Genomic DNA, 15923 nt, shown 5'->3' on the forward strand with positions numbered 1-15923 from the left:
AGAAACCGAATCCAAGATTTAATTCTGGTTAGGCTTTGTCTTCTACAGAAACCGAATCCAAGATTTAATTCTGGTTAGGCTTTGTCTTCTACAGAAACCGAATCCAAGATTTAATTCTGGTTAGGCTTTGTCTTCTACAGAAACCGAATCCAAGATTTAATTCTGGTTAGGCTTTGTCTTCTACAGAAACCGAATCCAAGATTTAATTCTGGTTAGGCTTTGTCTTCTACAGAAACCGAATCCAAGATTTAATTCTGGTTAGGCTTTGCCTTCTACAGAAACCGAATCCCAAACGTTTACCTATAATTATCTCAGCACGTCCAGGTGGTCAAGGCACTCGACTCGTATTTCGAATGTCGCGGGTTCGAATCCCCGTCACACCAACATGTTTGCTCTTTCAGCCGTGGGGGTGTTATAATGTGGCGGTCAATCCCACTATTCATTGGTAAAAGAGTAGCCCATAAGTTGGCGGTGGGTGGTGATGACTAGCTGCTTTCCCTCTAGTCTTACACCGTTAAATTAGAGACGGCTAGCACAGATAGCCCTCGTTCAGCTTTTCGCAAAATTCAAACCAAACTTGTAATTATGTTTTATGACTTTTAAATTTCCAGCACATACTCGAACTTAAAACCTGCAACAAACTCGTTATGTATAACTGAAATAGTGTAATCGTCTTATACCATTCGAGTATTTTTTGTATTTAGTCTGAGACACTCAGACGTTTCGGTTTGAAGACGTTGGTTTGTTCTGACATAAGATTACTTCAGTTGACATCAATATCTGCTTTTATTTCATTTAACCAGCTCATTGCAACAGTAAATAAAGCAATATTTTTACAGTTCTTGTTTAGAAATACATTTGAATGGGCTTAACCTCAGCACTTTCAGTAAAGAGTGGGCAAAATTCACAAAAACACTGAAGCCTAACAGGGCGAAGTTATAAATAACTTTCAAATTATCAGTATAAATTAATCTATAATTAATTATAAGAATTTCTAGTTATACATCATTTACGTCAATAGTAATTAATAATTTTGTACTTGAAAACAACATTCGCGTAGTAAATGACTTTATCTTTTTTATAATTTCGAACGGTTTGTTGAGAAATAAAACGATCACCTACATCTTCAACAACAACAACAAACTGTTGTTTTCGAATGTATTAGGCAGATTTTGCCATCTTTTCTATTTTGAGACTTTGCTTTTTTTATTTTAAAAAACGGAACTGCAAAAATACTTTTATTTTACTGTTGCAATGAGCTGGCGAAATGAAATAAAGGCATACAATGATGGCTACTAAAGTAATAGCATATCAGAACAAACCAACATCTTCAAACCGAAACGTCTGAGTGTCTCAGACTTAATACAAAAAAATAATATATATATATATATATATATACATATAATTCTTATAACTGACAAATAATTTTATTTCATAACTTATTTCATATTTCAGACTTTTTATGCATTTTATTTTTGCCCTCCCAATTAAGGGGGACACTGGGACACTCCCCCCTTACCCCCCACTCATCCAGAGGCTACAGCCCATCGTATTTAATAATACTTTCTTATCAACGGGCTCGTTCGTGTTCTCTTTTACGTTTCGAGAAACTATTTGAGTATCTAGTTAGTACGCATACAATGGCGTGTAAAAACAAAAGAAAAGAATGTGACACGTAAAAAGATCCATCTGATTGTAATCTTCCCCTAAAATATCTTATTGTAATACGCTCTAATCTTCCCCTAAAATATCTGATTGTTCAATAGTGTGATATCTTGATAAGATGCGTTCTCTTAATTAATTGATTTTCGAACTTGAATTATCTTGTAGTTCATGACATATTGCCTACCAAGGGGTGACGTGCGCTAAGCATTGTGGGAAGATGGTGACTGCGCTCGAGCCACTCTACCACACATATTGGTTAAGCAGGCGTACACCAGTTTTATTGCTCGACAAATCATGTTTATCACTTGTACCTCACGGTTGATGCTCTAAATACCTTTTCACATGATAAAATGTAATGTGTAGTGAATGGAAGCGTGCATGTTGTAATCCAGTTTGACACAGAGAAATCTTTGTCACAATATCCTTCACAGCCATAGGACTTAACGGCCAGTGAATATGTGTTTAGTGGCCATTTCTGTCTGTAAGCACGTTCTCCTGCATGCATACATTTTGTGTGGTTAATATTTACAATGGACCACAGTTAGGCATAACACTAGTGTTAAAAGATCACCACGACTGTTTTATTTAAAGTGAGTTATACTTCATATGCAATAAACTAGAGTATATGCTATTTCATTCCAAGCTCCAAACTCAACCTATTGACATTACAATTCCTCTCAAAAAAAGGAGAGAAATGCTTCCTTCACTCATCAGGTTGAGCTTACAAACAAAACGTTAAAATTACAGCAAAATAAAATTTACTTGTAAAACAGGACAACATGCTTATTTGCTGGAGATATTCTACTTCACAATGACCCATGAACTTGTTGACGTAATTAAAAGAGCAGAACCTCGTTGACCAAACAAGGACGCTTTCCGAGCATCGTAAGGATGGACTTTGTTTTTTGTCCTGACACAATGGCCTCATAAATATGTTTACGATATAAAACTAAACAGTGAATTATTGCGTATTTACATTTAATAGCATATCACAATTGTTTTACTGTAACAAATAAAATCGAATTATTATTTTGCTGGAAAGAACTACAACAATCTGTGTACCATTCATTCGAAGGTTGAATTTTTTGTAACTCGCAGTAAACGAGGTCTGGAATCAGGCGTGCTTTTATATAGTTGTGGACAGTTTTGTTTGTTAGAGATAAAACAGGGTACTTTCGGGGTACAAGATGAGAATTTCAGGGACTTGAGCCCACCCAGCCACCGCCCCCTTCACGTCACCGTAAAGATGCTAAATCCAAGTCTCGTGAGAACATCATAACAAAAATAACATTATTCCCAATGACGATTATTAGCTAATATCTATCTATCTTCAAATACTTTATATTTCATGTATTCGAATATTCTTTCGCAAGTCCACGACCTGAGGCTACTAAACCAAATCAATACGTGCGAGCTGTGTGTGGGTCGTCACTACAACCTACGCGCCGGCAGCCGTTGGTTGGAAGCAGACATGATGGCGTCTATAGGCCACGAGGGAAGTACTAACAAGAAGTCCAGCAACCCTCACCCCGCCCTGAACACTTCCCACTCCTCCTATTCTTCCCTGACTGGGACTCACAAAACGAGTTTTAATATTTTTGCCTCAGAGCTCGAGTTTTTGAAATATTTCTTTATTTACTTAAAATAAACTAAAACTCAGCGAATGGCAAAGATACATATGGCCTGACTACAACATACGAGTGACACGTAAATAGTTTAAGAAGTCATAAAAGTGTTAAGAAAATCTGTTCGCGTATGCATGAGAGCTTGTGCATCATGAATTTACGCGTGCTTGCGCGTGCATATGTATGATGATATACAACATTAATCGTGCCATTACATTATTTGTACACATACGTACAGATATTTCACCATCTAGAAAAGAATAACATAAGAAAAGCAAGCGAAGTTACGTATGTAATGCCCATATGCTGCGTAGCACGAGTCCCTGCATATTTTCGTGTTTGGTTATTATGTGTTTCTGTCTCTTTTTTTTTCTATATATAACCAGCGTCGCACATGTGTGAAGCTCACTTTCTCTTCGAAGTACCCTATTCTGTGGCGGGTTTAAACAGTGCATTATAACTCAAATCATTACCTTCGTGGAAGCGTTACGGTAACTGTGTAATTAGGGAAACTAGATTTAGTTCGTATATCATTCTTGTAATAGATACTGGCGGCCATAGAGTCAAGCCGTTAAAGATGGAGAAAATTGTAGAGTAGCAGATGTGGATATATTGGAGGTGCTCTCTGGAATTTTCCTTGATTGCATTACTTGTAGAAGGAGATACAATTTCCCAAATAATTCTCTCGGAATGTCCTTTATGTAAATGAGTTAGCGGTGTCTAGGCCAACTAATGGCATGGAGATCTAACTTCGGAAATAACTTGGTTCTCCTGTAACATATCTTCAATAGGGAACTGCCTGATTCATAAGTGACCACGTACATTTATCGAATCTTCCTTTGAAACACGTGATATTGTTATTTACATAACAAAGCTCGCCAGCATCTCCCCTGCGTCTATCAGGTTTCAAACCTCTCAGAGACAGAGGACCAAACTAAAGTTTCATCATCGGTTCCTTTTATTTAGACAACGATTTTCCATTAAGGAAAGAGCAGCTAATGTCAAATTATTGGAATGATTACGAACTTTCTTGCTAAATGAAACTCACTGATGAGGACCCGCAGGAAAAGATGAGAATATTTTAGTTGTTACAACATCTGTGTTGCATGAGTTTGTATGTATACATGTGTGTGTATATATAATTATGTTCTGTTTGCTTGTTTACATGCTGCTCATATGAATAAACCAGAACCAGAACAGTTGAAAATAAATCCCAAAGAAGTGAGACGGTATTATTAAACGAACCCACGAGGATGATAACATCAGGCACAGACAATAGAATATTAACACGCGCTTAGTTTTCAAACATTGTTTTTTTTATCTCATATCCTGTTCAATGCCAGTAAAGGCTAAGGTCACTGAGTACTCGCTTAAAAAACAAAACAAAACAGTTCTACCTGTGATGAATTACAAAAAAAACAACAACAAATAAACATGTCTGCACATCGGGTGGGTCCTATCATTTTAAACCTGTCCAATAGAAACTCCAGCTGGAAGATCGGACGTCCTCTGTAGAGAAATAAATTTAAAATTTCAAATTAGATGACACATATATAAATTCAAGAAACTGAAAATAAAGGGGATTGTCTAAGTCGCCCAACCACTCCCCAGCCAGTAGGAACCTCCATCTTTGTTGTACCACCCAACCAACTCTCTAAACTTGTAAGTGGCTGTAAAGTTTTGAATTAATTTCAGTACAGGTCGACAGGTCAACACTGTCGCCGCCATTTTGTTTACATGGGTATTGCTCAGAAGCCAACAATTTGTACTGTTGTGCAATGGAATCAGAAAAAAACAAAAAACTCCATTGTACTGAATTAAGTACACGTTTCTTTGTGGTAATTATTTGTGGTATAATCACGACATTAATGTGATCCGCATTTAATATACGTATCACCTGCTTTTAAGCAATCCTATGTATTTATCACCTGGTGTTGAGTCAGTCAGTTCGCTTGCTCTGTTAGATCTACCATAACTTTGTTGTTGAAAAGGCACGTTGTCTGCACTGTTGATATTGGGGTAACTGAGTCGTGCTTACGGTTACCTCTGTGCGTAAGGTTGCCGTTGAGCTGACCAAGTCTCGTTGACGGTTACTTAGGTTTGTAAGGCCGGTGTTGAGACGAGGAAATCGTGTTCACGACTACACCTGCACTTCTTCTATAAGAATATTGTTGACTTGACAAAGCGCTGTTCGTGTTCTTGTTGCTAGGAAACAGACAAAAAGCAACAGAAAGATAAAAAGTGTTTGTTTATTAATTTCCAACTGTTACTGTAAAACCTAGAAACTCGTGTCATATATTTTTATTCGTCATCCAATTAATGTTATCTTTAAATGCGTGTGAATTCTTCGTCAGTTAAGTTCAACTTTCATTCTGTCGTGTCTCAGATTTTGCTGGTCAGAGTAGAATGGGATTAATAGCTCGGAGTTACTTCTCTGAGTGAATATCACAAATCTGTAACACCGACCACAGCTATGTATTTTTTATTTTAAAAAAGTCAGATTTCCCACCGTGAGTCAGAGATTTATACACTGATCACAATTGTTTATGAATCAAAATTGAATTTAAGTAAAGTGAAGTGTAATAAATGTTTCGTACAAATCAGCAAAAGAAACAACGTTTTATTAAATATAAATTTCATATGAAAAGTGCAGTTTTGCTCAGAATCGGTTTGGTTTGAATTTCGCGCAAAGCAACACGAGGGCTATCTGCACTAGTCGTCCCTAATTTAGCAGTGTAAGACTAGAGGGAAAGCAGCTAGTCATTATCACCCACCGCCAACTCTTGGGCTACTCTTTTACCAACGAATAGTGGGATTGACAGTGACATATTATAACGTCCCCACACCTGAAAGGGCGAGCATGTTTGGTGTGACAGGGATTCGAACCCTCGACCCTAAGATTTCGAGTCGAGTGCCTTAACCGCCTGACCATTGCACAGAATCATCAAATGAAATAAACTGAATCTAGGTGTACCACAGCTGCTCTAAATATCCAAATTCATGTTCAGCCAAAACCTAGTACATATCCCCTCCTCTTTCGTTATATGTATTTATATGTGTCACTTTCAAAAACCTTCTTTTCTCCCACAAAAAAAAAAAAACAACAACATATTTTTTAATCTACGGTCCCTTTCTTTGAGAGTAGTCATCTTTTTGTTTTTTTCTCGACTCACGTAAAGACGTTCAAGGTTTACTGGATTTAGCACGTAAAACAGTGTATATTCATTTTATAAAGGCATAATGGTTGCTTAACAGGAATGCGGGGAAGAACATTGGCCACCGGAAGGGTATACAGTGACACATTTTCTTTGGTACTGCAGTACGCCTGTGATTCAATTTCTGAAAGCTTACACTTTCCGTAATTTACGGTTATTGTACGAGCACGAGATAATACGCCCTCGCGCTCGACATGTCGCTGCTGTTTTGCGCCTAATGGCGACTCTGAAGAGAGAGCAGTTGCACACTATAATCTATGTGTTTTGTCTAAATCCCTCTAGCCAATGTATGCGCAGGATAATATTCTACTGGGTGAGTATAATACAGTGAAATGTTGCACGTCAATTTACGATATGCCTCAGAGATCTCCTCTGATAATAAATCATATTAGGAAATTTAAAATGGGGAAATTCTACTCAGTATTCACACTGAGAATATATTTAAAGGTTCTCGCAGTGTCTTACCTATGCTTAATACTCGTCTATAGACTTAGACTTGGGTTTCTAAATTGGACTTATTTCTAACCATTCGACTTATCAACGTGTTAGATGTTGTTGTTATTAAACGACACATTTTCCATAGAAATCATATAAAGAAACTTATCTATATAACCGAATTTCCTTCTTGGGTTTTTCTAAAGTAATTACAGTTGGAATATCAAGACGTGTATTAACATGTTATTTAAAACCAGAAACAGCAATTAAAATAGAACATTGTGAAGGAATAAATACACACGAAAACCAGAACGGTGTATATCTAGATACATTCAGGCGTTTCTCTAAGTGTGCACCACATTTTTACTGATTTAAAATAATTATAGAAATAAACGAAACATTCACTGAGCGTCTTTTTTATGTATTATAATTAGACTTAATTCAGATTAATAGTTAAACAAATTGTATATAAGTTACGATACAAACTATTTATAATTCTGGGTGTTTATTTATTTATAATACACTTCTGGTTGTTTCTTAGCACTTGCTCTGAAAGCGTTATGGTTAAAGGTTTCGCGTGTTTTAACGTAAAACAATGTAAAATAATAAATACCTTCCTTCAGTTTCAACAGCACATTTGCAATATTTTATTAATAAACACAAAAAACTAACTTGCCAATTTGCACCTTTTTCCCATATGGTTCCACACATCTTTGTTCTATCCTAAAGCAGAAGACAATATTTTATATCTCGATATACGTAGGTATCTTCTTCAAGCAGTGTTATAGATTATAAACAGTGTTTCTTAAGTACCATAAGCTTGTAACTAAGCACTGTATGTGACTGAGATAATCTCACGATTGTTTATTCTATAGATTTGTAATATTAAAATAAATGTAGATGTTATGCCTGTATACGACTAAGATAATCTCACGGATTGTTTACACTATAGATTTGTAATATTAAAAAAAACGTTATGGATGTTATACCTGTGTACGACTAAGATAATCTGATGGATTGTTTACACTATAGATTTGTAATATATATATAGATTTGTAATATTAAAAAAAACGTTATGGATGTTATACCTGTGTACGACTAAGATAATCTGATGGATTGTTTACACTATAGATTTGTAATATTAGAAGAAACGTTATGGATGTTATACCTGTGTACGACTAGGATAATCTGATGGATTGTTTATACTATAGATTTGTAATATTAGAAGAAACGTTATGGATGTTATACCTGTGTACGACTAGGATAATCTGATGGATTGTTTATACTATAGATTTGTAATATTAAAAGAAACGTTATGGATGTTATACCTGTGTACGACTAGGATAATCTGATGGATTGTTTACACTATAGATTTGTAATATTAGAAGAAACGTTATGGATGTTATGGCTGTATACGACTAAGATAATCTGATGGATTGTTTACACTATAGATTTGTAATATTAGAAGAAACGTTATGGATGTTATGCCTGTATACGACTAAGATAATCTGATGGATTGTTTACACTATAGATTTGTAATATTAAAAAAAACGTTATGGATGTTATACCTGTGTACGACTAAGATAATCTGATGGATTGTTTACACTATAGATTTGTAATATTAGAAGAAACGTTATGGATGTTATACCTGTGTACGACTAAGATAATCTGATGGATTGTTTACACTATAGATTTGTAATATTAGAAGAAACGTTATGGATGTTATACCTGTGTACGACTAGGATAATCTGATGGATTGTTTATACTATAGATTTGTAATATTAGAAGAAACGTTATGGATGTTATACCTGTGTACGACTAGGATAATCTGATGGATTGTTTATACTATAGATTTGTAATATTAAAAAAAACGTTATGGATGTTATAGAAACGTTATGGATGTTATACCTGTTATGGATGTTATACCTGTGTACGACTAAGATAATCTGATGGATTGTTTACACTATAGATTTGTAATATTAGAAGAAACGTTATGGATGTTATGGCTGTATACGACTAAGATAATCTGATGGATTGTTTACACTATAGATTTGTAATATTAGAAGAAACGTTATGGATGTTATGCCTGTATACGACTAAGATAATCTGATGGATTGTTTACACTATAGATTTGTAATATTAAAAAAAACGTTATGGATGTTATACCTGTGTACGACTAAGATAATCTGATGGATTGTTTACACTATAGATTTGTAATATTAGAAGAAACGTTATGGATGTTATACCTGTGTACGACTAGGATAATCTGATGGATTGTTTATACTATAGATTTGTAATATTAGAAGAAACGTTATGGATGTTATGGCTGTATACGACTAAGATAATCTGATGGATTGTTTACACTATAGATTTGTAATATTAGAAGAAACGTTATGGATGTTATGCCTGTATACGACTAAGATAATCTGATGGATTGTTTACACTATAGATTTGTAATATTAAAAAAAACGTTATGGATGTTATACCTGTGTACGACTAAGATAATCTGATGGATTGTTTACACTATAGATTTGTAATATTAGAAGAAACGTTATGGATGTTATGGCTGTATACGACTAAGATAATCTGATGGATTGTTTACACTATAGATTTGTAATATTAGAAGAAACGTTATGGATGTTATGCCTGTATACGACTAAGATAATCTGATGGATTGTTTACACTATAGATTTGTAATATTAAAAAAAACGTTATGGATGTTATACCTGTGTACGACTAAGATAATCTGATGGATTGTTTACACTATAGATTTGTAATATTAAAAAAAACGTTATGGATGTTATACCTGTGTACGACTAAGATAATCTGATGGATTGTTTACACTATAGGTTTGTAATATTAGAAGAAACGTTATGGATGTTATACCTGTATACGACTAAGATAATCTGATGGATTGTTTACACTATAGATTTGTAATATTAAAAAAAACGTTATGGATGTTATACCTGTGTACGACTAAGATAATCTGATGGATTGTTTATACTATAGATTTGTAATATTAGAAGAAACGTTATGGATGTTATGCCTGTATACGACTAAGATAATCTGATGGATTGTTTACACTATAGATTTGTAATATTAAAAAAAACGTTATGGATGTTATACCTGTGTACGACTAGGATAATCTGATGGATTGTTTATACTATAGATTTGTAATATTAAAAGAAACGTTATGGATGTTATACCTGTGTACGACTAGGATAATTTGATGGATTGTTTACACTATAGATTTGTAATATTAGAAGAAACGTTATGGATGTTATACCTGTATACGACTAAGATAATCTGATGGATTGTTTACACTATAGATTTGTAATATTAAAAAAAACGTTATGGATGTTATACCTGTGTACGACTAGGATAATCTGATGGATTGTTTATACTATAGATTTGTAATATTAAAAAAACGTTCTGGATGTTATACCTGTGTACGACTAAGATAATCTGATGGATTGTTTACACTATAGATTTGTAATATTAGAAGAAACGTTATGGATGTTATACCTGTGTACGACTAAGATAATCTGATGGATTGTTTATACTGTAGATTTGTAATATTAGAAGAAACGTTATGGATGTTATGCCTGTGTACGACTAAGATAATCTGATGGATTGTTTACACTATAGATTTGTAATATTAAAAGAAACGTTATGGAAAATAGTCAATCAAATATCCCTTAAATACATATTAATATATTAATATATGTTTTGCTCGAAATATAAATGGGTAGTTATAACATTTGCATAGTGGTATAGTACCAGAAACGGATAATGCATATATACTACCACGATTCTATAATATTCTGTTTCTAAATTCTCGGGTAATAACGTGTTTTTTGTGTAGTGTAACAAAACCAAAACCATAATTTATATTCACTGCTAAGTTTCTTTAATGGAATATGCGAACTGTGGAAATATATGAATGATAATACAGGTATACAGGTAGGACTAGATGGCAGATAAACAAATAAACAGTTTCCTATAAACAGGTAATCAAGTAAAGGTAAAGATATTTTGTAACGTTAAAGTGAGTCTTAAACGACGATCTTCTGAGTCGTATGTGATATATCAGTGCACCAAACTAAAATAAGATTTCACGCTGTTCTATAGATATTTGAAAAGCTAGGGAAAAAAACGAACTTATTAATTTAATATAGAAAAGATAGGCCCCGGCATGGCCAGGTGGGTTAAGGCGTCGACTAGTAATCTGAGGGTCGCGGGTTCGAATCCACGTCCCATCAAAAATGCTCGCCCTTTCAGCCGCGGGGACGTTATAATATGATGGTCAATCCCACTGTTCGTTGGTAAAAGAGTAGCCCAAGAGTTGGCGGTGGGTGGTGATGACTAGCTGCCTTCCCTCTAGTCTTACACTGCTAAATTAGGGACGGCTAGCGCAGATAACCCTCGTGTAGCTTTCCGCGAAATTCAAAACAAAAACATGGAAAAGATAAATGAAGTCTTACAACGTCTGCGAAACTGTCTCGCTACCTAACGTATGCTCCTTATATTATGCTGGAAAAGAATACACAAAATACACGAGTTTATAAGAAGCAAAGTAAACATGTTGCTCAAAGGAAGATCGAAACGTTGTTCTCTGCTTATTGATAAAAGTGTTAATACCCATACCAGCCGTTCTGAGATACATTATACCTTAAAGTTTGTTGACGGTGGTAGCGTTGTTTGTACCGGATTACTAAACTTACGAAGTTTAAAGTGAATTAGTTCGTTTGTTTGTTTTGTTGTTTTTTAGTTACGATTAATAGTAAGAAATATCATATACCTCGTCCCTAAAATTTGTTTGTCCAGATTGTGTATGACATACTTGCTATGCGAGTTCTGTGTTAAGCCTTTGGATTTTACTATTTTACAAGTAGCAAAGTATCGTTGGTCAACATATGTATGGATAGACAGACAAGTGTTAATTTATAAGTATTCCTGTTTTATATTTGACTTTTCCACAGTGATAGACATGCATTTTTCGTTTTGTACTGACCATGTATGCTTTGTTGTTTAAGGTTTGGAGGTACTTTGCTAGCTTTTGTTTTCTGCAAAGCTGTCGAGATGGCATTACATTAATTCATCACGGTCATTAAGCCAAAGAAATAAATCGCCTAACTTTTAGACAGCAAATAATGATATGAGGCAGGGCGTTATGTCGCCTTTTAGGATCGATTGAGGTAAAATTTATTTTCCCATGATTTCGTTTTTGTTTCATGTTACATAAATTTGTAAAGTTATCGTTTCCCCAACAGGCCCAAAGCGTGCTCGAACCTCAATGATTCAGAATGACAACGATAAAAATAATAGCCTACACAAGAGCGCGAAAAAAAGCCATAAGATATCCATATGATGTGATTTAAGGTTATTCAAGACGTTGACGTGGGAAGCGAAACGTGAGCGCTGATCTTTGCATCTTCTATAAGTCAACCCGCCATATCGGAAAACCTTCTCGTCTTTGTCTGCGTTACACGAAAGCGAAACGCATCTGTTATTGTAGCTGCCGATGAAATTATTTGACTTTCTCACAGTTATCTAAATTAGGATCATATTTACAGTTATTCAAATTAGGATCAGATTTACAGTTATTCAAATCAGGATTAGATTTACAGTTATTCAAATCAGGATCAGATTTACAGTTATTCAAATCAGGATCAAATTTACAGTTATTCAAATCAGGATCAGATTTACAGTTTCATACTTTCTGTTGTTGTCGTTTGTACGTGTTACCGAGTTCTATTTTTAAATAATCGTTAAAGCGTAATTCCAGCTTAAGTAATTAACAACCTGTTTGCCTCTTTACTTTAGAGTAAAGCCACAATGAGCTATCTGCTGTATCCACCGCGGGGAATCTAACTCTGGATTTTAGCATCGTAATTCCATAAACTTACCGCTGTCCCGTCGGTAGACAGTTTCCGACGAAATACTGGGCGATCGGATACACTGAGTTTTTTACTGCTTTTTTTCCGTATTTCATTGGGATCTCCATCTTGAATTACCGTACACAGTAAATAATTGTAACCGAAACGATGACTCCCTACTCTCCTCGTCTTATGATATATTTTTTTCTGTGTTAATAAATTATTTACAATAATTTAGGATACAATATTTCGGATGCAAAAATAAAAGGTGAATTACTTATGAAGTACATCAACTACAATTTTGTAGCCCACCTCTTCTGGATCCATATTCTTCATTTAGGATTCTGCTAGAAAGATGAAACGTCTTCTCAATAATTCGGCGACTCAAATGAGTTGTGAAAGTAAAAAGAAATGACCGTTGACTTCCTTTGGAAATGTAGCGGTTAGGGTTATGGCACAGGCATAAAGATTCGGTTGATGTACAGTGACCTCTACCATAAATAAACAAAAATATTTCAACCTGCCACTGTTTCCAGCAGATAGAGTGATGTCTTCTCTGAGACACAAGGGAACTTATTGTTGTATTATTTCTTTTCGAATTTTTAGCACAAAGAAAGAAACTGATGTCCACTTTCTGTGACAAATGTAGCTCAAAGTTAGCTTTGTCTTTTGCACGCTTCCCTAGTGGCTATTAATCACACATAAGTTTATTTAACGACAGTCCATTTTATTAGTAGATCTAACATTTTATAATTTCTACCTTTTTCCATCTAATCTTCACAGAAACCCTGTTTTAGATGGTACATAAACAAGTGTTAACAATGGAATGTGTACCACTTACTGCGATGATGAAGTTAGTCCTTCGAAGTTTTTAAGATTTTATAACACACGAACCACGACAGATGAACTGAGGTACAAGCTGCTCACTTGAAGTTAATAACTTTTAAAACACACGAACCACGACAGATGAACTGAGGTACAAGCTACTCCCTTGAAGTTTATAACTTTTAATAACACACGAACCACGACAGATGAACTGAGGTACAAGCTGCTCACTTGAAGTTAATAACTTTTAAAAACACACGAACCACGACAGATGAACTGAGGTACAAGCTACTCCCTTGAAGTTTATAACTTTTAATAACACACGAACCACGACAGATGAACTGAGGTACAAGCTGCTCACTTGAAGTTAATAACTTTTAAAAACACACGAACTACGACTGATGAACTGAGGTACAAGCTGCTCCCTTGAAGTTAATAACTTTTGATAACACACGAACTACGACTGATTAACTGAGGTACAAACTACTCCTTTAAAGTTTATAGCTTTTGATAAGACACGAACTACATGAACTGAGCTAGATAGTTTTTAACAGATTAGAATATTTTTCTTAGCTAATACTTGTATGAATGAGCCAGCGTCTCATTATGCAAGCAACAGTCACAGGAGATAGAGACGTAGAGCCCGGATATGACACCCAATAATCCCGGGGGGTGGGGTGGAACATTAGCGCTTCCGCCGCTCAGTAAGAGGCTAATTCTACGACCTTACGACACAGGAACTATTCTCGATTTCCTAGGCATAGGTATACTTTAGAAATAGCTTGTCATTCAGAATGTTCAGAAACTCAAATGTCCAGTCGTCCATTTGACCTCCCTCCATGTAAAGAATACGTTAACTCAAAAACTTCAGCTTAGTTTTAGTAGGACCGTGAGTGTTCACTTCTTATACACGTGAAGACGTCTCACCATTCATTTCATATGTTTACATATTTTTTATGGTTTCTTATTCTGATGCAAAACGTAAAAAAAAAACGCCATTACGAAGGAAAAAGTTGACAAATAATTGTTGACTTCTTACATCTACCATGCTTTATATTTTTCTTTATATTTGTTGCTAAAAATAATAAAACTAAATTCACTGTTTTCATTACTCTCATGCATACCCATGAGGAATTTGCGATTTTACTTGAACTATAATAGTGAGAAACACTTAAAGATATATCGTTTATTTCTTTGTTTTTCCCTGAAGAAGAAAAAGTCCACCGTTCAGAAGCTTCTGGGTTGAGGGTATTGTATCTTTGCGTTAAATTGATTTTTTAACCTTTGTTTTTACATATCGTATAGATATATAGCGATATTACATGTGTTATTGTGTAGTACGCGTACGTATATACGCTCTTTTATGGGTTAATCATTTCCTTTTTCAAAAAACTGTTAACGTAGCAGTTCAGAGCTTTCAAATAGTCCCTTTCTCTGTTAGCAAAATACTATTAAGGTCTATCTGGTGAAATGTATCCCGTGAGCTCTGAATTCCCTTAATAACCATTGGTGCTTTTAACCATGTCCTAGGTGAGCTATACACTATACTTTCAGTTCAGTATGGCTCCAGTGCTCACACAACGTTAAGTATGCCTTCTTACGTTTCATTAAAAATGGACAACTCTTAAGATTTTAATTCCTTATTCAACTGAACGTTTTTCATTGGTTTGACAATTTAGTTACTTTAATTCCAGGAAGGGAATTCGTTCGTCAGGCCCCATTTCTGATTAAAATTCTGTGAATAAAAAACAGAAAATGGGCCCCGAATCGATTACAACTGAGATGGTCTCAGAAGCGAGCATGTTGGCGTAAAATGTACAAACAGTTAGGTTGAGGTTGCAGAAATGAACTAAACGAAACGCAATCTTTCGTATGCGTGCAACCTTTAAATTGCGACTCATTAGAAAACTTTTTAACTTTTATACTTTTTTTTTCTTATTCGATACATAAAATTAAACCATTGGATTAGTTTCACTTTATTATTTCATTAACTGAGTAGAAGTTCTGATAAATTTCGATGTAGTTTCTGTCATCATGCCTTTGAACGTTTCGTTAAATAATATTGGTTCAACACAGATTACAAAAAAAACACGATTAGCGTATTAATAGATCTATGTGTGAAGAAAGGATAAGTGTATTTGTAACAGACAAAGGATGTATTATATTTTCTGGTGTCACATTAAGACTGTATTAGGTTTAATAGTACGATTATTTTGTATTTTCAGTTACATCTGTCGTAGAATTTCACTAAATAAATAAACAGTTTTTTCATTTAACTT

General features: G+C 34.8%; 1 long non-coding RNA gene across 2 annotated transcripts in view; it reads right to left on the minus strand.

Moving 5' to 3' along the window:
* The window catches only part of LOC143239002 (uncharacterized), a 45870-nt gene extending 31595 nt beyond the window's left edge, over positions 1-14275 (minus strand). The window contains exon 1 of one of the 2 annotated variants that reach the window (XR_013020904.1): positions 13132-14275. This is a non-coding gene — a long non-coding RNA (uncharacterized LOC143239002). Of the gene's footprint in view, positions 1-12849 lie in introns of both variants that reach the window. The other variant, XR_013020903.1, reaches the window with a different exon arrangement.
* Between the last annotated feature and the right edge of the window lie 1648 nt (positions 14276-15923).

The sequence above is a fragment of the Tachypleus tridentatus genome, chromosome 2, assembly GCF_004210375.1.
Source record: "Tachypleus tridentatus isolate NWPU-2018 chromosome 2, ASM421037v1, whole genome shotgun sequence".
Classification (NCBI taxonomy): domain Eukaryota; kingdom Metazoa; phylum Arthropoda; class Merostomata; order Xiphosura; family Limulidae; genus Tachypleus; species Tachypleus tridentatus.